The sequence below is a fragment of the Populus alba genome, chromosome 6 (assembly GCF_005239225.2).
Source record: "Populus alba chromosome 6, ASM523922v2, whole genome shotgun sequence".
Classification (NCBI taxonomy): Eukaryota; Viridiplantae; Streptophyta; class Magnoliopsida; order Malpighiales; family Salicaceae; genus Populus; species Populus alba.
The window spans coordinates 24,331,956-24,357,118 of record NC_133289.1 but is presented as its reverse complement, the minus strand read 5'-3'; the positions used below and the strand labels follow the sequence as shown (position 1 = coordinate 24,357,118).

Here is a 25,163-nt window from a genome sequence, read left to right as displayed (position 1 = left end):
AAAAAAACACCTACATGACAAGCATGAAAGGTAAGATACAGAGAGAAACATACAGAATAAATGGAGAAAGACCAAACACAGCTCCTAATCGGGTTATCAGGTTTCACCGAGTCAACTTTTAAATTAATTTGAAAAGAAATCCTGCTCAATTAAGATTCAGGTTGACACTCAGCTCAACCCACCTACGGTGTTTAATAACTATGTTTTAGGGTGAAAAACATTGTTTCTTGAACCTGCCCTCCCTCCCTGTGTTGTCAATTGGAAAGCAAGACTGTTTAAATAGTTGTTTTTATCATTTTGATAGAGCAGTCAACCTCTGTTTTATCTTTCTAATTTCCCTTGTGTGTTAATTAATTATCCCATAGGTTCGTGTGAAGTGGCCATGCCATGCTAAGCTGCCATTTTCTATGCCTCCATTGTCCCTTAATAGCCCAAGCCCATGTTCCAAGGCTCGATACACAGATGCTTTTGGAACTATTTTTCTTCACCAGGACCTTCGCCTACCTTATATTACAAATTATGGATGCCCTTATTTAGCATACCAGCATTCAATCATGATTATCAATAACCAAAGTTATCAATCATGATTATCAATAACCAAAGTTATTAAGTACAGATCGGTCCATAACTCGAGCCAAGTCTAGTCGATGGATTTCCCTAGGTTAATCATAGGCCGGGTTTCAGACATTGACAACAAGCACAAGCTTAGCTTGTACATGTTCACCTTGGCTGCAGACAAGGGCCTAAAACACGTATGCAAAGATTCCTTTATTCCGTAGAGAGGCTAGGGTTAACTTCACGCATGCAAGTTGCTTTGATAAAAGGATCATCACCCCAACAAGGCACACCAATGCCGAAAGTAATCTTAAATGCCTTGAAAATTGGTCAATCAAGGAACAAGTACATCACTTTGAAAAAGATCATATTTGTCCCAAAAGGCCAGAAACAAACCATGAAATTTTCATTCGTGTTTTCTTTTGTTTTGGGTAGACAATTGACCTATGACTGTGGAGGCTTTACAGAGCCTGAACTTATTAGTCTTTTGAAAGAGAATTGTTATGTACATAAAAGAAAACTTATCAAAGAAATATATGGAAGGGGACAGACTTTTTGTACAAAATGGAAAAGTCAGTCGCCAGCATCTAATTCATCAATCGATTACAAGGATGGCAGTGGTGACGAGGATGAGGAGGGAGCTGCTGATGTCTTGCAAATAGGCACCAATTTTTCAGACTTAGCCATTGATGTATGCAGGCCACATGATATCTATGCTCACATGGTAACCTTCCCACTTCATCTCCGTCAGCATACTCTTCCTGCAATACTACAAAATTAAGCAGCATGAGAAACAAGGTGATGGATAGACACTGAGAGTTTTGGTACACTGAAATAGCCAAATAAATATGCTCATTTTCATTCTAATAACTTACTCCCAAGTGTAACTAACAAATGCCTTTACTTTTGGCTTCTTTCAAAACCTGAATTACGAATTATCTTAAAATTATTGTGGTTGTTATTTTTCTCGAAGATGTATAAGGATCTCAGACTTGTTCTGACTGTAACTAGATTGAACCTACAGGTCCATTGAGGTGAGAAACCAAAATGGCCAGGTTTAGCACAATTTGCTTCTGCATAAAGTCCATGTTAATGCTTTGAACCCTTCGTTTAAAATGACTTTTTGAAATTCCAAATCAGTGAGAGGCATGTATTAGACCACAAAAAACCAAAAATTGAAAAGAGCAAGAAAACAAATTAAAAAGAGAGAGAGAGCGAGAGAGAGGAAGAACGTAGGAAAAACTAATGAACAGAAAAAAGACCTGACAGATGCTGCATCTGATGTCATCTTTATCCCCCTTCAAGGTTTGTAGTCGCATCCTCCCATAGGAGTGGGACTCATAAATGCTAGTCTTAAGGCATTCTGAAAATGCTTCCTCTGTTAGTGCCGTGCTCACAGTACCCATTCTCTCTTCAAGAGCTAATAATTCCTGTCAGAATAGGAATGATGTAAGGTTACAATGGCTAAGGATGACATAGCTTGTTGAGGTAACTTTCAACTCAAAAATTAATTGCTCATAATAAAATTGGTTGATGAAGCACAGCAGTTTTGATAACAAAAGAAAAAGAAACACGAGAGCACAAAAAGCATGGAAGGAGTAAAGAAGTACAAGGAATCTCAAACCTCATACGACATATTGTCAATATCCAGTCTCATCTCTCTGTGTAGATCATAGAAGTTCAGTCCATTAAGGACCAAATTGGTCTCCAAAACAAGCAATTGCTGCAAGACAGCAAAGAAGAGTCAGGCACGTGTATGGAACCAGATGAAATCAAAATGCCAAAATTTTTACCAACCTCATATGTTAGCTCTTCATCTTGTTCAATCCTCTCAAGTGCCAATAATACCTGTACAAAATCATTTAACCATCGTGTTCAATTAATGATATGATAGCAAGAAAACATGGTGAAAACAATTATGGAATAAATACCTCAGCAATTCCATCCATGTTGTGGTGCTGGAAGCTCTCTCGATTCATTGAAGATCGGGCATTACTAGCTTCTGCTGGACTGGATGGCGTAATACCCTGTAAACTCCCGCTTCTACTGCCAGGTTGACTATAAGAACTTGGGCTACTTAAAGAGGCTTCCATAGAGAACTGGTGTGATGAACTAGGAGCATTCAAATCCAGGGATATATCAGGTTGAGACATTAGTGGGATCTCATTTGCTGATAAACTGTTTCCACCTCCTTGGTTAGAAAACCTTGCCCTTGCGTAGCCACTGAGTGGTCTTCGAGTCCTAACTGATGCTGCGCTGCTATCCCTGTTCAAAGGTCCAGTTCTGGATCGCCTTGAATCAGAAATGGAGATACCAGGACTTGAACTAGCACTCCGCCCTTCTAATGATGATCCGATCATCTTCTTCCCTCTGGCAGAGGAACTACTTTCTACATCACAAACTCTCTTTTTGACCATGTCTTTCCTTCTACTTGGATTTGAATCTGATGATGAAGAACCTGAAGAGGCAGCATCAGATACTGTGTTGCATCTAGGATTTTTGAGACCATACCTGCTGGCACTCACACGCGTCCCCTGGATTATGCTTTTAGAAGCCAAAGAAACAGGCGAGCCCACTACAGTCTCAGGGTTTACGAATCCTGATTTCTGATGAAAACTCCTCCGAGATCTTGTATTTGTTGATATACCGGAGCTTCCAACTTCCAATGAGGTGTCACTTGAACCAGCTCCATCAGATGGGGAAATGTCTAGTTTAATCCTTCCAGAAGGTGGTATCCCTTCAGGCTCATCCTGAACACTCCCAGTTTCAGAGGAATCTGCTTCTAGTCGAGAAGAAAACTTTTTCCGAGGCTCCTGTAAGGAGTTTCTAGGCTTGGTGATTACAGAGCAAGTCCTAGACGAGCTTCCATTTGTTTCCTTGCCACCTGAGGAAGATGAAAATAACGGTCTTGGCCTTGAAGATTTGGCTTTTTCTGAACTGATTTGAGCACCTTTACTAGAGTTCAGTCTGCCACTGCATCCAATTCGGTTGCAAAATTGAGCCTTTTGATCTCTGTTATTAGCAGAATCTCTCAAAACATGGGCAGATCCCTTTCTAGAGACAAGGGATCCATCACCAGCTCTCTTACAAGAATAGTCATCCATGAATTATATATAAGTCCCTTTAAATCTGCAAAACAGTTAATTAAATCTATTGTTTAGACCATTACAGCCTCTTGAAAAAAGCTGCATCATCATATGAAGTGGGAAAAAAAAAAAAGATGCAAGGCAAACATCTTAAAATAGAAGAATGTACCGCAATATTATCCACACCATGTCAGAAAATGTACAGCATAACTAGGAAGCATCAATGATTCAAAGTGCAACTGAAAGATAAAGAGAAATCTGCTGCCAAAACCTAACACAATAAAATTGTTTCTAAAACACTTGGGATATGATGAATCATGCATTGATCACAAATCTTTATAATGGTGTCCATATCGAGATTACAGGAGACAAGAACAATACATCTAAAACAGCGACTACATTATAAATATCCAATCCATCCAATCATCAGAAAACTATGCAAACTGTGATCCAATAATCTCTTTTCTTATTACCATTTACCAAAGCATACAACTACAGCGAAAGTGCCAACAGAGGAATTCAGAGTAATCGTTAACCAAAGATTCTTTCAGATTATAATAGCAACCACCAGCGGTGCTATTTCCAGCATCACAATAATCTGCAAATTTCCTCAAAAATCCCTATTGTGAATGCCTCATAGGTTTGTCTGCAAAGAACCCTAAATCACCCTTCAAAAGGATCATTAACGGGCAGTATGTATGCCAAAGAAATTGGTTGCCATCTGGCACAAAATTCCATAAAAACCAAATTAAGATCCATGTCATCAGTAGGGCTCAATAACAGAATATGTTTGGGTTTGATCAAACATTCAAACCCTCGAATTTAAGCTACAGCTAATAAAAACTTCCTAATATCTTCAAACAACATTCCAATTCCAGCCATCAAATTAAACCTACACCTACACTCCTTTGCCCCACTGATAAATATTTTATAATATTTTTTTTTTCAAATATTCATCTTTCCCTCTTCTGCTGCATAAATACACTAACAAAAATATAGCAAAGAACAAAAGGAACCTAAAACACCTGACAAAACAAAACAACATAAGATAACATAGAAACTCTGTTCCTTAAATTAAGAACTGATCGAGAACCAATCATATAAACCCAGAAAAAATAATCACATATTAAAGAGAAAAAACCTTGTTTTCCATTTGACAACTATATCAACTTTGATCACTCAAAGACAGGAAAAAAAGAAAACACAATACAAAACAACAAAAGCCAAACATGCAAAGAAAGATATAGAGAACACCCAGATGGCAACACCTCCATAATTCATTTCCAAAAAAAGTGGGTCTCTTCAGTGTTTTTAGTAAAAATAAAACCTCTCCTTTTTCCCTGAATTTTTCTCCACTCAATCTCTCCCTTATTTTCCATAAATAACTTGACCTTTTCTCCTTGATTTTAGGATTCTTTTCAAATGAAAATTTTGAAGAAAAAAGAAAAGCAACCAGCTTTCATCATTACAAAGAGAGAAAATCCAACAAAAAAAAAAAGACCAATCAAAACAGGAAAACCCATCAAACCAAATAAGAAAAAACACAACAAATAAGAACAAAACCAACTCTTCTTATTCAAATTGAATAAAAAGAAAAAAAAAAGAAAAAAAAATGGTTATTTTCATGTTAATTCAATACTGACGTGGTCTGGTCTACCTTTTCTCCTTCTCGGTATTTGTTCGATAAAGAGCTAGAGAGAGAGGAGCCTAGAGGAATTGAAGGAGAGAAGAGAAGGCGTTTTTTAGAGAGAGAGGAAATTTGTAGAGAGAGAAGTGGGAAAAACTTGTGTGCTTGTAATGTTTTTATGAGTGAAGAAAAGGGAAGGAAGATCCAAAGTTGAAGCCAGAAAGTTCCCCTTTTATTTCTTTATTTATTATCTACTATCTTTAATTAATTATTCTGTTTTTTTTACAACTTGCATTTTTTTTACTTTCCTTTTTCACAACTTTGCGAAAAAGTTTTTTTATCATCAAATATTTTACCTATATAAATATTTTTAATATTTAGAAATGTTTTCCTGTGATTAATGAGAAGGTGATGATATAATATAGTGATAATAATGATAAGATAATTTTATGATTATAAAAATAATAATTATAATAAAAAAATAATAATTGCAAAAATGGTGATGAAATTATAAAAATAATGGTGGTTGTGGTTGAGAAGGTAATAATAATTGGGTTGTGGTTATAGAGGAAAATATGATATTGGTGGTGAGATTGAGATGATAATTGAAATAATTGGATGATATTGTAAAATAAATAATTATTTGTAAAATATTTTATGAAAATTTATGAATTAAAATTATTTTTTGTATATGAATTAAGTTTGAAGTTAACTATAAAATATTTTTATTAATTAATTTTTTTTATAAAATATTTTTGATAAAAACAAACATAGAAAAATATATTTCAAAAAACAAACACAGAAGATTTGAAATAAATTTTTCATGTAAAGTATATTACTTTAAACAAACGGATTTTAAGTTGTATTTCAATAAATTAGGTAGGATTGGATTATTATTTTGAATAAAAAAAGGATAATAAAGATAATATATAAATATATAAATTATTTATATAATATATAATATATAAATATATAAAGGATTATATATATATATATATATTAAAATATATAAATTGATTTCTAGATCATATGGCATAAACATTTTTATTTTATATATTTATCTTTCATGTCATGTAACATTGATCAAACACAATTTTAATTTTTAATAATTGAATAATAAGTTAATAATGACTAAACAAGAATATATATTTTTTAATTTTATTTTTCACATATCTTAATTCAATTTCTTTAAAAGCAATGATTGATTTAATATAAGTTATACTGTAATATGTACGATGTATTGATTATGGGTAGTAATTAGAATGTAACCTCTATAATAAGATAAAGTATTAGATATTTTAATATATTTATTTTTCGTTGGTATAAAAATAAAAAAAAAACTATTATAAACATTATTTATTTATTCACATAATAAAAATAATATTTTATATCTAACAAATATATTTTTATCCTTGATCTAGTTATTTATTACTTGATTGATTAGTAAATTAAATTAAAAAAGAGCTATAAAGCTATAAAGGAGTTAGTGCCGTCCCAAATATGTAAATAGGTAAAAAAAAAAAAAAAAAAAAACAATTGAGCTAAGTGAGTGAGGTAATTATGGCCGTTGGATTAAACACGGGTTGGCGTCAAAGATCGACGGCTAATGATGACCTTGACGTCACTTACTGATTTATGCTCTTTTTTTGACATTTTTGTGGATGGAAAAAGGATACCTCACATCACCACAGCACGTTCGTTAATTTTCGGATAAAAGAAATAAAAAAAAATTCATATAGCAAAAATATTTTTTTTTTATTTTAAAATATAAAAAATTTATTTAAAATTATAATAAAAAATTAATTTTTATATCCTTTTCTTCAAACTCTTTAACTAAACATGTTTTTGTTCATTTTCTATCTATTTTTTCTATTTTAGAACATTAACTTACACAACCTTATATTTTACATATTTTTTTATTTATTAGAAAAATTAAATTTTCCTTTTATTGGATCATGAAAAAAAATATTATCATTCAATATATCTTGGTCTTGCGGAATTAAAAACCAAGAAATCTATTTACAAACTCCTTTTTTTTTTTTCCAACCATGCAAGTAAATAATTAATTAAATATCGCAATTCAAAGTGTTTCCATCTTGGAAGTTTACACAACCCTTATCTGTGGTTGTTATTAACCTAAAGTGCCCAAATTAATTAATTATTTGATGGATGGATAATTTTCTACTTGCTACGAGTGACTTGAATTGAGGGCCTTGAAGAAGCTAGATAAGCCATTGAAATTGTGCAATTTGATCCTCCTAACCTCGATTTCCGTCCATCCATCACTTTCTTTACTAGCCAAGGGGCAATGGCCCATCTACTAATTATTTTCTTTCTTTTTTTCCTTCCCTGTATATATTTGTTTATTCGCAAAAAAGAAAGAAAGAGAGGTTATATTCTGGTACTGACGAGGACATTTTTCACTGCATATGTCTCTCACGTTTTCAAATTTTCTTTTACTTCTAAGTCTTGTCAATAAAAATAAGATTCTTACTAGAACAGTCAAAAACAATAATGGTATAATCATGTGAGAAGATGACAAGTATTATACAATAAAAAGAAAGAAATGTAAGTTTCTATAAAAATATAATCAAAATGAATATAGTTAGAACTTAGAAGTTAATTAGATATCAGGAGTGTAAGTTTCAGAATATAATTGAGGTATTTGAATGAAAAAAATAGAGAAGAAAATATAATGATTTTTAATATTGATATTGTATTTGAAATATATAGTAATAAGGAATCAAGTAAGATTTAATTTCTTTTTAAATATTTATGTTCTTAAAAAAATTGATATGGTGATGACTGTAGTACGTAAATCTTAATCATATTTAAACAAGATTATGATAACAGTAAATAAGGTATTTTTTTAAATAAAAAAATTAATGATCAAATGCTCTAAAACATGTTTTTAAGAATTATAGAAATTAATGAAATAAAATCTTTAATTGAACCAAAAAAGTTGCGTGAAAAAAATCACATAATAAAACATGCTGTGAAACTTCTTTCTAAGAATAAAAAAAGAGAGATGAACAATACATTTTCAAGTGTGTTGTTAAAATATCTTTCCAAAAATATAATAAAACATGTAATTGTTTGGAATTAAAAATATAAGAAATAAATTTATTGGTCAAGTAAAGTACCACATAACTCATCAATTATTTATCATTAAAAAAATGAACTTATTCTTAAAAAACAAAAACAATATTCTGTATGCTCTAGCTAGTAGAGGACGGCATAAATTATGAGATTTGTTATGACAAGACGAATCATAGTGGTTATTCATTGGAATAAAGTTTCATAAACTCTCATTATTGTTGTTGAGAGGTATTGCTAATTTCATTATGATGACAAAAGTAGCTTATTAAGCTAATATATATTTTGATAATCCCAATATATTTATTTATTTATTTATAAAACTTAGAAAGTTAGATATCGATGCAGAGCTTCAACTGATCTGAGTTAAATGAAAAATAAATGAAGGAATTGACTAAGTAACTAAGTTAAATCTATTATTTTTTTTAAAATAATATTATTTTGTTTTTTCTTTTAAAATTGAAATAATCCACCAAACAGTCCCGAGCTGATCCTACGTGGAGGAAGAAAAAACTATTGTTTTGGCCATCAACAGTTTTGTCCTAAAATGGCCATCACCACATCTTGTTGAGCTAAAGTTTCCAGACCCCACAAGATACAAAGTAGTTGCTAGTGGGGCTTCGATTCTCAAACAATTGAAAAGTATTCCTTAAAAAAAAAAATATATAAAACAAGTTTTAAGTCTTTTGTTAAATAACTTTTTTAAGGTCATTTGATATTATTAAAAAGGTGGTACTTCTAATTCTAAAATAAAAAAAAAAACATTTAAATTTTGCAATTTTTAAAAAAATAAATTTATTTACAAAATAAATTTAGTATAGATTTTTATCATTTCAAAAAAATAGGAGATACAAAGAACATATCTTTTTTATTTGTCTTTTTTTTTTTATATCAAGTGGTAACTAAATATTATTTTTATTATTTATTTATTTTTTTAAAATATTGACAAAAACAAACAAGTTTCCCAACTTTATCAAAAAATATAAATCTCTTTTTTTTTTGCAAGACCAGTAACAAATTGATGAAAACGATTAGACCTGAACTAACTAGAACTCATTCCTCTTATATTAAATACTACCATTGAACTTTGGTCCAAAGATTGAGTAATTCTTACTTTATAATATCATGTATTTACATAATATTTAAATAGTATTAATATTTCTTAAAAAAATGTTGAAAAATAACCCAAAGAGGAAAGAAAGAAATAATGTCAACAGAGGATACACTGCCATTTGTAACCCCAAGATTAAGCACAAATTGGCTTAAAGCCACCATGCGTGACAAGTCACATTCGATATTGATGATAAGTCCTTCGGACAAAGCCTGAAGAAAGTTGCCATAAGCCCCAGCTTGGTTCTTCCACGACAAGAGGAGCAAAAGTGGGGTTTAAAGGGGCTTTACATCCTAATTAAGCTGGTGTTCCTAAGTGGAAAAACAAGAGGGTGACTTGTTCAACAAAACCAGCCTCATGTTTTTGGGTTTCAAAGCTTGTCTATGTCTACCTTTTGTTATGGTTCTTATTTCTTTCTGTAATTAGAAAATATAGAAAGGGAGACAAGTTGTGCTAGCTAGTTGACAGATTTGAACCAATAAATAAATTATCTACCAAGAAAACATGTATTGTCTACAGGAAATGCTAGCCAGCCATCCATTAGCCAAGTGCCAATGGTTTTCTAGTTATTACAACTATGATTTGGATTTTTCCCGATTTTGGAATTTTTTTTTTGAAGATTTAGTGTTATATTTTTTTTTTTACAAAGATTTGTGACCCAATATATATATACCATGAACTGCCAAATGCAATTAGACAAAGAAGAGATTTTTTCTTTATCAAAGATTTTTTTTTTTAAAAGTTTACGAAGTTAATTGGAAGGAAGTGCTCTTAAAATATATATTTTACTATCCTTTATATATATATATATATATATATATATTATTTGAAGTATACACAACATAATAATTAAACATAGGTTAGCCCAATACTTAAATGATAAGTTACAAGTTGATTTAAATCAATTAAAATAGTGATATTGTTTTATTTATTTATTTTAAAATTAAAATAATTTGATTGGGTTATTGATTTTTTTTTCTGACAACCAACTTGAGTTAGGGGATATATCGGTTGGTTTTAGGGTTAATCTATCGAGCTAAATTGAGAATTAATGATTATGATACAGATTGAAAACACACAAATTGTTTTAGTTGGTGAATTTCTCTATCAAATAGGGGAAGGAAACAAAGGGAGAAATAAAAAAGTGAGCTTAATTTGCAATTTGTTGACATTTTCTGGGCCATGTTGATCTGAGATCACTCTCCTCCACAATAACAAATGGTGATGTTGTTATTCATTAGAGTCAACATCTAATAATAATCACTAGAGACCACTTCGAGGGCTAAGAAGCCATCACATAATTATTAGACCACCTTGTTGACTTCAATTTAGGATCTTATTTTTTCCAAAAAGCCCTCAAGTATTGGGTTAATATCAAATTTGTTCGCAAACAATTTCTTATAGCAATTTTATCCCTAGATACATATTTCATTAATTAGAATTCCTCAACAAAAAATGATGCTAGATGATGTATTTTATTGCTCGTACCTTCCAATGAAACTGCTCACACTTGATAATCTTTCCTTTAACAACTTAATTTCAAACAAAAATCTCTTACATGTACGTGAGTACCAAAGAGGAGAATAATGTAGTTGTCAAGCATCGAAAAGGTCAACATTCCCTCCTCCACATGTCTCGGCTGCTTGATGTTGATGATCTACCATTATTGATTTCATGGCCTTCCATTATCTCTAAAACCAAAGCCACCACCATTTCTACTTTTGTTCTGCGCAATTCACTCTCCTTTATCAATCCCTATAACCATATTTCCTCTCCTTAATTTCTTCATATACTCGTCTCCTTTTCTTTCTCATGGCATAGCAATATAACAACATCACTCCTCCTAGCCCCATTTCCTTGCCTTGGTCAAGGTATGTTGCTTGTAGTTCAGGCCATCACTCCCTCTCTGTTTTGCTTGTAATGCCAATCTTTGTTGTATTCGTATTGTTTCTTGGTTTATAATTTGTTCGTCTTGCAAGAAACCAAACAAATAATTTCTTTTCATTCTAGCAGGGTTTTCTATATGATTGGACAATGTTGTAAAAAACCTGCTTGTTTATTGGAAATAGAATCATAAAATGTAGAAATATGACAAGAAGTATATATATGTATAAATTAGAAACCGAGAAACTCATTCAAGATCGTGGGTTCATTTGATAATGCAGGATTTTTTGAGAATTTTTTTATATGGCAACAACTGCAAGCAATGGTGCCCTGAAGAGGAGAAGGTCACACCCTCTTCACATCCTCACACAAGTAATCGCAGGCAAGGGAGTTCAAGACCAGCCAGCCCTTCATCAGGCTCGACCAACAAGGATAATCCCAGCACTCCATCAGGAAAACCAATCCCAAACTACCTCAAGCCTACATTTAGCTCAAGACCTGAGTCCTTAAAACAAGTTAAGAAAACTGGCCATGAAGACACATCACAAAAGCCTGCTCTTCTTAGAAGAAGATCCTTTGATAAGCCTCCATCTCTTCATCATGTACAAAAGCCACTACTCTCTTCAGATTCTAAAGAGAGACCAGGTAGAGAAAGATTAATCCGCACAGCCCGATCTTCATCTTTTTCATCAAAAAATGTTACTTCACCAAAAACTGTCTTCGACCGGAATGCCACATCACACAAGCCAGGACAATCTCAGCCACTGGCTACAAGGATCACGAGGAGGAGCATTAGTCCCTCTACCAAGAAAGTGAGTAATGCTCTTGTTTTGCCGAAAGAGCCAATCCGTCATGATGTAGCTCAGAATTTGGATCTTGAAACTAAGCAAGAAAGCAATGTAGAATCTCTTTTGGCTCATGAAAGTGAAGATATACTGAATGCTGTGAGCCAGGAACAAGTTCCTTCTGATTCGCAAAAGGCAAAAAACAAGGAAGAACATATTGTTTCTGAAGAAACTGAAGTTAACGATGTTACTGAAGATGAGAAGCTCAAGGGCTCTAACATTACCACAGTTGCTGAAGGAGAAATTAGTAATGACCCCGCATTAGCAGAACCGGTTGAAGAAACAGAAACCGAGTTACATCAAGAAAGCGAAAACCGACAAGCAGAGGAATATAATAGGAAATTAGAGGAAAGCATCGACACTAATGCTAACCTTGAAGAGGGTATTGCAGTTGAGGCTGATGATCAAGTGAAAGTGGAAGAGAGTGCTAACGAAAATGAGGTTTCGCCCGAAGTACCTGTTGGTGAAGAAAAGGAGGGAGACATGAACAAAGTTAATGAAGGAAGTGAGGAGCATAAGCCCCAGGAAGAACAAGATAAAGTAGTGAGTAATGCTCAAGAAGAAGAAAAGCCAGATGATGCAAATTCGCCACAAAAGAAGCAAGTGGTACAAGGCAATAAAAAGGAATCACATGCTGCATACAATGATGTGATCGAAGAGACTAAGAATAAGCTGCTTGAGGAGAGAAAGAACAAGGTGAAGGCATTGGTTGGGGCATTTGAGACTGTGATAGACTATGAATCTAAATGAACCTGACTGATGATAACATACAGACAATTCTCGATCGAATTGGAGTAACTGAAGCTTAATTTTCAGGTTGCCGATGTGTTTGCTAGATTTCCTTTACAGCTCGTGTGGATATTGTTGCCTTTAGAAAGACATTGATGATAATGTGCAAGAATACATAATTCCTGTTGTTCTCTCTTTTCCATGATATACATAGCCAAGAAAAACATGTACTCAATTTGTGATTTTTCGAATGAAAACCTTTGTCATAGACCGGTACATATATATTGCAGCTGATAATTCCTGACTAATAACAATTGAACTGATTTTTCCCTGATGATATTTACAAAGATTGTTTTATTGAATCTAAATGACTCTATAGGGACAGTATTCACGTGAACCGGTCACCGGATTTTACAAAATGGTGATTCTGTCTAAATTAATGGAACATTAGTACAGGAAAATATGCATCTTCTGAAGACTGAAGCGGTCTATTTTCTGGTCCTGCATCTTCTGCTCTGCAGCATCTACATCTTGGTTACCTCCTCCACCTAACCATCTATTCCAGGTCTGTGAAATTATATCGTCTAATCTAATGAATACTGCTTCCAAACCATCTATTCCAGGTCTGTGACCGATTCAGTTAGCCTGGTCTGCAACCAATCAATTTTTCCATGCATAGCTTTGATCTCTTCCCGGACATTTCCCATATTAATGATTCTTGTCTCTCTTATAGCATTCCAAGGAATCAGTGCTAATTAACCAAGTCATAACTGGCTGGCTTGCTTAGACTTCGACTTCCCCTTAATCTTTGTTCTTGGGACCTGCAATTAATACAAGTGTGGTCCTTGGCTACTAGTTAATTATTAAGTATAAATATTGAGACTAAATCATTCTGTAGTCCCTTGGCTTTGAATGTGATTACAATATAGTCATTTAAATTTGAAAGGCTATATATTTACAGCTTAATTCTTCAACACTCGGAGGCCATTTTCTTAATAAGTCCCAGAGATTAAGTTACAGATTTTTAAACAAAAAAGACTTAAGTTATAATTTAGCTCAAAACCTAAGGATTAAGGGATATTTATTGGTAGCTTAGACAGTATCCGCACGCTGCTTTGAGTACTGTTTGGTTGACGTCAGAATCTGCTTCACTATATAAAACCCTTTTAGCATGCTAAACGATCACCATTCCAAACCAACTACATATTCTTCTTCTTCTCCTTTGAGTTTGTCTTCTACCCACTCATTTTTGAACCTACAAAGAAAAAATGGCTGAAGGTGTGCTCTTCAGTATTGCGGAGGAAATAATAAAGACATTAGGGCAATGTTTGTTTACCGGAAAGTAGATTTCGGGAAACTATTTTTCAAACTTTCCCATGTTTGTTTGTCATTAGAAAAGTTGGTCAACGGAAAACACTTTCCGGTCAACGGAAAACACTTCCCAATCAATTTCAGTCAAAGAAAAATTTAACTTGATTTTCAGGAAAGTGTTTTCCCTTTAGCTGTGTTTGTTTTTCGGAAAGTGGTTTCCGGGAAATTATTTTCCAAACTTTCTTGTGTTTGTTTGCCAGTAGGAAAGTTGGTCAATGGAAAACACTTTCCAGTAAAAGAAAAATTTGGCTTAGTTTTCAGGAAAGTGTTTTCCTGAAAAATTTGGGGGGAAAACACTTTCCGGAAGTTGTGAAAAATTTAGAAATGTCATTATTTGTTGATTATATCAAATTTGATCCTCAAACTTTTGATTGCTAAATATATTTTGTTTTGAATATTTATTTTTCAATTTCATCTCTTAAAATTTTATTTTTATATTAACTTTGGTCCTTATTTTTATAATTGCTATTTGCTTTTTCCTTATCATATTTTTATTGAAATTTTTTATCTATCAAATTTGATCCTCATTCTTTTGATTGTTACTTATTTTATTTGAAATAATTTATGAAATGTTGATTATTATTATTTTAATTTCTTCATCTTTTATTTTTTTAAATTTTTTTTAGATTTGATCTCTATTATTTGATTATTATTTATTTTATTTGAGATAATTTATGAAATTATATTTTTTTTTCAATTTCATTCTCATTCAACTTTTTAATTTGTGAGATTTGTTCCTCATTATTTTAATAAACTTGAGAAAAATAAAATATTAATAAGTTATTTTCCAGCTCATTTTCCATGACATAACCAAACAATGGAAAATGTTTTCCAACTTATTTTCCATTACACTACCAAACATCGAAAAATACTTTCTCGGAATTCACTTTTCTGAAATTCACTTTCTCCAGAATTCACTTTTCAAAAGAAAACTACTTTCCAGCAAACAAACGGAGCCTAGGTTCCCTAAGTGCTTAGGAGGTTGCACTATGGTGGGGGCTCAAAGATCAATTGCGGAAGCTCAATGACACAGTTACCAGGATTAAGGCTGTGATTCATGATGCTGAGGAGCAGGCATAGAAACAGAACCATCAAATCAAAGACTGGCTCAAGAAGCTGCTGGAAGCTGTGTATGATGCAGAGGATATGCTGGGCGATTTTTCAGCACAAGCTTTGCGGAATCAGTTGATGTCGGGGAATAGAGTATGGAGGGAGGTACGTGTTCTCTTCTCAGAATCAAACCAATTTGCGTATGGTTTGCTGATGGGTCTTGCTGATGACATTGAGAGAAACTAGATGACATTGATGCTGACAGTAAAAGATTCCACTTGGAGGTTCGTGATGAGGAGAGAGCTTCGTTGATTACTATGAGGGAGCAAAATACCTCCTCTGAACCTGAAGTAATAGTTGGGAGAGAAGGAGACAAAGTGATAGTTAAAAGTTTTCTGCTGAATTCCAACAACGATGAGAATGTTTCTGTCATTTCCATAGTTGGAATAGGGGGGTTGGGGAAGACCACACTAGCTCAACATGTTTGGAGTACATAGATAGTGAGAGGGTTGGAGGAAGAGGAGTGTTTTTCCCATTTTTAAGGAAACTTCGTATATTTAGTTGTCGTAGACTGAAGTGATGGTGGAAGAGATGGAGTACAGATGAGATGAATGATGATAGTGATGAGTCAACAATAGAAGAAGGGTTGATAATGCTCTGTTTTCCATGTCTTTCTTCCTTGAGGATTGGCCAGTGTCCAAATCTGACTTCAATGCCGTTGTTTCCAACTCTTGATGAAGTTATTTTTTTTGAACACCTAGTTCAATGCCGTTACAGCAGACAATGAAGATGACATCACCAGTCTCTTCTACTTCTTCTTCAATTACCCGTCCTCTCTCCAAATTGAAGAGACTATATATTTATTCAATTGATGACATGGAATCTGTTCCAGAAGTAGGGCTGCAAAATCTCTCTTCTCTTCAACAACTATCGATCTATGAATGTCCAAGATTAAAGTCTCTGCCACTGCCTGATCAGGGGATGCATTCTTTTCAGAAATTACATATCAGTAACTGCAGAGTATTGAAGTTGCTATCTGAATCTGAATCTCAAGGGATGATACCCTACCTTCCCTCTTTGCAACTGTTAATAATCAAGAACTGCAGTGAAGAGCTGAGGGGAAGAACAAGAGGATGGGAAAGGAGAGCGAGGAGGAGTGGCCTAACATTAAACACATTCCAGCTATTGTAATTGATAGGAATTACATTCAAAAGGAGGGTCGCTATGTAAAGGGTGAAGGATTGAGATACTAACGAGTATTGGAGCACTTTCACCGAACATACATTCTTACATATATGAAAGGTATTTAATCTCTCCCTTTCTTACTTTATTTTTATTTTTATTATTATTATTTCATACTCTCTCTTTATTTATTTATTTATTAGATGAATGAAGGTGTTTAATCCCTTCCTTCCTTCTTTTAATAATGTGAAAGGAGAGATTTCTACCAGAGATTAATATCTTAGTTGCAAGTGATATTACATTTCAGATGACAGCCAGTTAATTATCTTTGATTACCATTATCAGGTTTAATCCCAAATAAACACATTATTAAAAGAAGAAATTGAAAAGAATTAAAATGAAGGGATAAAAAAAAACAAAGGGCCAAAAAGATTTGTTTTTTATTATATATAAAAAAACTGTGAAACACTATTACACTCCATAATGTTTTCTCCCTCGTGCTACGGTACCTTCGCCATACACTTCAGTTTTTTTTAGAAACAGTAATTGTAATGTAATTTGTAATATTAGTTTCAGAAAGAAACATGAAGACGAAACTTGCAAGGATCATGGCCATAAGAAACCATAGTTTCTAAAGGCAGGCACCTACGATAGGGCAGACCAGACATCATCACAAAGGTTAAAATCATAAGTGTACATCAAACCTCTACATCACAACTGGTGTTAATTAGACTAAATCAAGTACTTAATCTCCTCCTCATTGTATAAGTTCGACACAGCATTCTAGTTTCTTCCCCCAGTTATACAAGAATTTTAGTGAAGATGGGCAAGATAAACAATTCTAGTTTATGTTTGCTCTTGATTCCTTTGTTTACAACCTCTTCTGTCTCTTCCAGGGAGTCTGTTAGATTACTCGAAGATGAAGGTTTGCATCCTCTACAATTGAATGAATTTCACAAGCCTGATGATGTCTATATATGGTCTTCAGGAATTTCACTTGGGCTAGCTATAATTGGTTTCCATTGCAGATGTTTATTGTCTCTGATTTCAGAAGACATTAAAGTGGAAGGATCTGAACTTGAGCACTGCTCTGTAATTATTGCCATGACACAGACAAATATATAATAATAACAATAATAAAATAAAATCACTTTGTGAATATTTTTGTATGTCTGAAAAGATTTGCGCTCTCCATTCTTTATTAATTTTATTTTCACTTCTTCAAAATCGAACACACTAAAGCGCCGAATACATTTTTGGCAATTTATATTCCTGTTCTCCGCATTCCTTTCCAAATCATCCTCTAAAATCATCTTAGCTGCACTCATCTCAGACTCACCACTCGACCGATCTATTAAACTGTTGATCTTATATAATAAACATGTCATCAACAAGACCCAAGAGTCTTCTAGCCTGTGATGGTTTAACAAGTTTCTACGTTCGGTTCTTATAAAAAGACTCAATCTTCTCATTCATAGCTAGCATTTTCTAAGAAGATTTTTTGCAATAAATTGCTTCTTTATAGGAACAAGGCTTATATCATCAAGATTCTTTGTAATATTCAAGGCAAAATCAGCTAGATCAGAATAACCATACTTAACTGATACTTTTATCTATCTTCTTTTTATGCCTATAGAAATATTGTAAGGTTATTCCCCGGGTATATTTTTTACAATAATATCATGTATTACTTGCTCAATAGGCTATCTTTTTGCATTGTCTATAATGTTCTAACCTCAATCTCCACTTCTTTGCTAGTATCCTGGTCCATCTCAACATCAGTAACAATTCGACTCCTTTTCTTTCTACAACATAGCAGACTCGTTAAAAATCACATCCTTGCTATTAATAACTTAGGTGACTTAGGATCAACACACCACAACTAATATCCCTTTACCTCATATGCATAACCTAGGAATATAAATTTCCTCGCTCTACCTTAGCCTAAAAGTCCTTTGACAATCTAGTTTGTGAAAACATACAACTTGCTCTTTTTAAGAGTGTCGTATAGTAATCATATTTTATTGTGGTGTATTCGTGACACTGCTATGTCTAATAATTTCTTCATTCTTACAAAACTCATTAAACTCACATGAGCATAATTCCAAACCATCATCAATTCTTAAGCGTCTAATGTTCTTACTAGTCTATTTCTCAATCAAAACTTTCCACTACTTAAAGGTGATGAACACATCATCCTTTCTCTTTAGAAAATACACCAAACCTTCCTAGAGTGGTCATTAATAAATTCTAATATATATTGTGCTCCATATTTTGACATAATAGGAGAAGGACTCCAACTGTTAGAATGAATATAATACATAGTACCCTGGTATGATGAATAATAGTATTAAATTTCACCATGCACTGTTTTCCATAAACACAATGCTTACAGAAATAAAATTTACCTATTTTTTGACCACACAACAAATCTTAATTGCTTAACTCTATTACCCCCCTTTCACTCATATGTCTTAGTTGCATGTGTTATAATTAAGTAGAAGCACTATCATAATCCATCATAAATGATACACTTGTTGAATTAATAATTGTTGAACCTTGAAGATAGTAGAGGCCATTAACCAACTTTTCTTTCATCATGATAAGAACATCCTTTAAAACCTTTATAACTCAATATTTAGCAAAATATTTGTAACCTTGGAAATCAAGAAGAATCAAATAAATTAGATTCTTCTTCATCTTTGGAACATGCCGAACTTCTAGTATCCTAACAATGTCATCATACATCCTAATTCAAATTGTACCCACACTAATAATAAAAAGTCATTTGTTTTTTTCTGATAAATGTCAAAATAACTTTTATTAGGATAAATATCAAATGTGCAAGGCGAATCAAGAACTCACTCATCAATTGAGTTACCAATAGACACAACCAGAAGACTTTCAGCATCATAAAAAATTCCCCTTAACAAGCAAGATTTGTAGCATCAAAGGTTTCATCTTTTTTTTTTTTCCCCTTATCTTCTTGCTTAGGATAATTCTTCTTAAAGTGCCCTGCTTTGTGACACTCAAAGCATTTAGTTTTTCTAGACTTCGATTTTTATTTAAACCTACCTGTTTCTACCTCTCGCAATCAAGCCCTATGCATGATCATCATTATGCAATCAAGCCCTATGTATATATCGATGGATTTTCCTATAAAGAAATATTGTGGCGGCTAGAACTCCAAAACAGAAAAGATTCCTTGAGTGTGATATCGATTGTTTTTCTTAAAATCAAAGCAAGGAACGATTGGTTGAGGGCATATCAAATGGACCGATTTGGAGATCAAGAGAGACAACGTAAGGTCCTTGATAGCTTGAGTGTTTGCAGGGTTTGGAATTTGCTCTAATTAACTACGAAATTATAAAAAGGAAAGCATCCGCATTAGCTTGAGTGTTGGTCCATATTCACAATCAATGGCCTACCCCATGACTGATTTTGGTGAAAGAAAATAAAGCATCCTCTGATAAAGGGAAGGTATCCTTCATTGCTTCACCGTGACTCAAGCTTTTTGAAAAATGTAAAGGAACAAAGATTATGCTTTGAATGGTTTTCTAAACCAAAGCAAGGAACTACTAGTTGAGTGCAGACGAGTTAAGGGATTCAGAGATCATGATAGTACATGTAGAAGAATCTCTAATATCTTGAGTGTTTGGGAAATTTTGGAATCTGTTTCTCTATTATAAAAACATGATTTTACTTTTGATCTTCACAACAACGCAAGCCTTTTAGCATTCAATCCAAACCTCAATCACTTTCAAACCAACAAAATCAAACACCATTCGTTTCATTTTTCTTTTCTTTCCCTGTTTGTTCTTCCACACACACACTCTTTCAAGTCATCGAGAACAAAAAAATGGCTGAACGTGTACTCTTCAATATTGCGGAGGAAATAGTAAAGAAACTGGGTCCACTAGCTACCCAGGAGATTGCACTGTGGTGGGGTGTCAAAGATCAGCTAAGCAAGCTCATGAGCACGGTTACCAGAATTAAGGGTGTCCTCCAAGATGCTGAGGAGCAGGTGCAAAAACCACCCGCTCAACTTGAAGACTGGCTCGGGAAGCTGCAAGAAGCGGTCTATGATGCTGAAGATTTGCTGGATGATTTCTCAACAGAAGTGCAGCGGAAAAGATTGATGTCCCGAAATAAAATATCGAGGGAGGTACGTACATTCTTCTCAGGGTCAAACCAACTTGTGTATGGTTGGCAGATGGGTCATAAAGTTAAAGAACTTAGGCAGAGGCTAGATGAGATTGTTTCTGAGAGTGAAAAATTTCACTTTAAGGTTCGTAATGAGGAGAACGCTTCTCTGACTATGATTAGAGAGGCAACTACCTCCTCTGAACCTGAGATATTTTTCGGGAGAGAAGATGAAAAAAAGAAAGTTATGAGCTTTCTATTGAATCCCAAGGATGAGATTGAGAGTGTTTCTGTCATCTCAATAGTTGGAATGGGCGGGTTGGGAAAGACCACATTTGCTCAGAGTATTTTCAATGATGAACAAGTTAATTTGCATTTTGGTCTTAAACTCTGGGTCAGTGTCTCGGGTGGTTTTGATGTCAAAAAGATACTCAAAGATGTATCTGATGAGTTAGAGAGTCTGAAAAAGAAACTTCAGGAAAAAATAGAAAATAGAAAATACCTGCTTGTATTAGATGACGTGTGGGATAATAAGGATGGTCGAGATGGTGAAAAGTGGGATTGTTTGAAGCAGTCCTTACCACATGAGGCTGCTAGAGGAAACAAGATGATAATAACTACACGTTCTGATTCAATTGCAAATTTAACAAGCAAAATACCACTTGCGTTAAAAGGCCTTTCTGAAAAGGACTCGTGGTCTCTTTTCTCAAACAAGGCTTTTGGTCCAGGTCAAGAGTCAAATTACATAGACGAAAAAATAAAAAAAGAGATTGTAGAGAGGTGTCAGGGAGTTCCTTTGGTCATAAAAGCAATTGCGAGGTTAATGTCTTTGAAAGATAGAGCCCAGTGGTTGCCCTTTATCAAACAAGAACTTCCACATAGGGTCAAAGATGATAACATCATACATACCCTTAAGTTAAGCTACGATCCTCTTCCATCATATTTGAAGCATTGCTTTGCATACTGTAGCTTATTCCCGAAAGGTCATAGCATTGATGTGAAGTCATTGATTCGACTTTGGATTGCACAAGGGTTTGTTAGCTCTTCGAATTTGGGTGAGTGCTTAGAAATTGTTGGTCTTAGGTGCTTTGAGAATTTATTGTGGAGGTCCTTCTTTCACGAAGTGGAAAAGGATGATTTAGGTAGCATAGCAAGTTGCAAAATGCATGATTTTATGCATGATCTTGCAACCCATGTCGCTGGTTTTCAGAGCATCCAAGTGGAGCGTGGAGGAAATAGGATTAGTGAATTGACTCGGCACGTGTCATTTGACACGATATTGGATTTGTCACAACAAATTCCAATTCCTTTGCCTTGTGCAAAAAGTCTAAGAACTCTTGTATTATTTCAAGGCAGTAAACGTGATAAGGGGGCATGGGTGTCAATTTGTCGAGACTTTAGGTGTTTACGTGTGCTTGTTTTGAGTGATTTTGGAATGAAGGAAGTGTCACCTCTCATTGAAAAGATCAAGCACCTTAAATATCTTGATCTTTCGAATAATGAGATAGAGGCGCTTTCTAATTCTGTCACTAGTCTGGTAAATTTGCAAGTGCTCAAGCTCAATGGTTGTAGGACACTTAAGGAACTACCTAGGGATATTGGTAAGCTGATCAATCTGAGGCATCTTGATGTTGGTTGCTATCTTGATGGTGATTTATGTGAGGATTTAGAGTATATGCCTCGTGGGATTGGGAAATTAACTAGTCTGCAGACGTTGTCATGTTTTGTGGTTGCAAAAAAAAAGAGTCCTAAATCTGAGATGATAGGTGGATTGGATGAGTTGAGAATGTTAAATGAATTGAGAGGGAGGCTAGAAATACTAGTCAGGGGATATGAGGGTGGTTCTTGTGTATCAGAATTTGAAGGAGCTAAATTGATGGATAAACAATATCTTCAGTCGTTGACCGTACGGTGGCACCCAAAGCTGGATAGTGATTCATATATTGATTTGTATGATAAAATGTTGCAAAGCCTCCAGCCAAACTCGAGTCTTCAACAGTTGAGAGTTGAAGGCTATGGAGGTATGAGGTTTCCTAGTTGGGTTTCACATCTCTCAAATCTTGCAAGTATTGTTCTAAAAGGCTGTAGAAGACTTAAGCATATCCCTCCGTTAGATGGAATCCCTTCTCTTGAACAATTAAGTATTGTGGGATTGGGTGATTTGGAGTACATAGATAGTGAGGGGGTTGGAGGAAAAGGAGTGCCGATGTTTTTCCCATCCTTAAAGAGACTTCGTATATTTAGTTGTGGTAGACTGAAGGGATGGTGGAAGAGATGGAGTAGAGATGAGATGAATGATGATAGTGATGAGTCAACAATAGAAGAAGGGTTGAGAATGCTCTGTTTTCCACGTCTTTCTTCCTTGTTCATTTCTGACTGTCCAAATCTGACTTCAATGCCGTTGTTTCCAACTCTCGATGAACTTCTTTGTTTGCATAACACTAGTTCAATGCCATTACAACAGACAATGAAGATGACATCACCAGTCTCTTCTTCTTCATTTATCCGTCCTCTCTCCAAATTGAAGAGACTAGTTATGCTTTCAATTGATGACATGGAATCTCTTCCGGAAGTAGGGCTGCAAAATCTCTCTTCTCTTCAACAGCTATGGATCTATGAATGTCCAAGATTGAAGTCTCTGCCACTGCCTGATCAGGGGATGCCTTCTCTTCAGAAATTAGAAGTTTATGGATGCAGAGAATTGAAGTCGCTATCTGAATCTGAATCTCAAGGGATGATACCCTACCTTCCCTCTTTGCAAGAATTATTTATCGATGACTGCAGTGAAGAGCTGAGTGGAAGAGCAAGAGGGAGGAGGAGTGGCCTCCTAACATTAAACACATTCCAGATATTCTAATTGATAGCTACTACATTCAAAAGGAGGGTCGCTATGTAAAGGGTGAAGGATTGAAATACTAAAGAGTATTAGAGCACTTTCACCGAACATACATGCTTACATATATTGAAGATATTTAATCTCCCTTTCTTACTTTATTTTTATTTATTTTTATTATTATTCCATACTCTCTCTTTATTTATTTATTAGATGAATGAAGGCGTTTAATCTCTTCCTTCCTTCCTTAATTTAATTTCTTTTATTTTTATTATTATAACTATCATTCCATAAAACTATGTATTATTTATTTATTTATTTTGTCATATTTGATGATAAGAGCTTTTTCACACGAAGCTACTATTATTAAATATAAAGGTTTTTAAACACTTCTTTCCTTCCTTCCTTTATTATTATTATTATTATTCCCTACACTTTCTCTTTGTTTATTTATTGTCCACAAATCTCGGATAAAATTATTATATTTTTTCTATAAATTAAAGTCCTTTGTTTTTGTGGTTGGAAAGGGTTTGTGTAAAAAGTTAATTTTATTAAATTTTTTTTTATTTTTAGATGTTAATATCAAAAATAAATCTTTAAAAATAAAAAATATATATATTATTTTAATACATTAATTTCAAAAAAAAAAAAAAAACTTAGGTTTCTGTTGAGAATAATGCAGCTTCTGTTTAACCTTTTCTTTTCGGCCCCCTTTTGACATCTTTTTTGGTGCAGGTATGGTGGCTGGACTGGGTTTTATAAATCCGAAGAGGAAATCACTGCTGGGATCGTCATAGAGGATGTTAAGAATCGGTTTCATCCTCTTCAACTCGGTAACAGCCCTCCATCAGATAACAGGGCCCCATTGTCCATAGCAAAATGAAAACTTGAATGTTTATTTGATGTCATTATGGATAGGCATGTAATAGATATTCGCGTTAGCAGGCACCTGAGCGTTGCCCAGGACTTAAAGCAGCTAGTTGCTTTCTTTGTAAGGTATGGAAAGTGTTGCAAAAAATGCCAATGGGAGCAACACTCTTTATGAATCTTTGCAACATGAATGTGACTCTGGGTTATGTTCTGTCATTCTCTCTGACAAGACCCAGCTATATCCTACTCTTCGACCACTCTTAAATGCAACTGAGACTAGTATAAACCTGAAGATTGGAGCAAAAGAAAGCGAAGATGGTAAGTTTTACAATCTCAGCATTTGTATGCAGAGTTCCAAACCATTCCATTGTGGCTGACATTGACTAACATTATGATAAAGAATGTGCTTGAGAAATAATTGATTTAAAAGCTCCTAAAACAGGCAATGCCACAATGTGTTACAATGGACTCTAGACATGTTCCCACTTCATTAAGATTACTCTGTGTATGAATATGTTCTAACTTGTTCTAAGATCCTTACAAGAATTTCACTCTACTGACCTGGTGGACAGCGACTGTCAGGAAATAATGCGGAAGGGGGGATTCTACCAGAGATTAATATCAGAGTTGTAAGTGATATTACATTTCAGGTGACAGCCAGTTAATTTTTTCTTGACGCCGCATAATCCCCTATCTTAGGTAGCCAAAACAAACCATCAGGTTTAATCCCAAGTAAACACATTATTAAAAGAAGAAAGTGAAAAGAATTAAAATCAAGGGA

General features: G+C 34.0%; 1 protein-coding gene and 3 pseudogenes across 1 annotated transcript in view; 2 read left to right on the top strand and 2 right to left on the bottom strand.

Annotated features, from left to right (window-relative positions):
* The window catches only part of LOC118037647 (pentatricopeptide repeat-containing protein At5g10690), a 50,312-nt gene that overhangs the window by 5,669 nt on the left and 19,480 nt on the right, over positions 1 to 25,163 (bottom strand). The gene's annotated exons all lie outside the window — the stretch shown is intronic.
* LOC118034802 (uncharacterized) lies at positions 1,041 to 5,461 on the bottom strand (annotated as a pseudogene).
* On the top strand, positions 11,663 to 12,954 carry LOC118034800 (uncharacterized; annotated as a pseudogene).
* LOC118034796 (putative disease resistance protein RGA4) lies at positions 20,114 to 23,635 on the top strand (annotated as a pseudogene).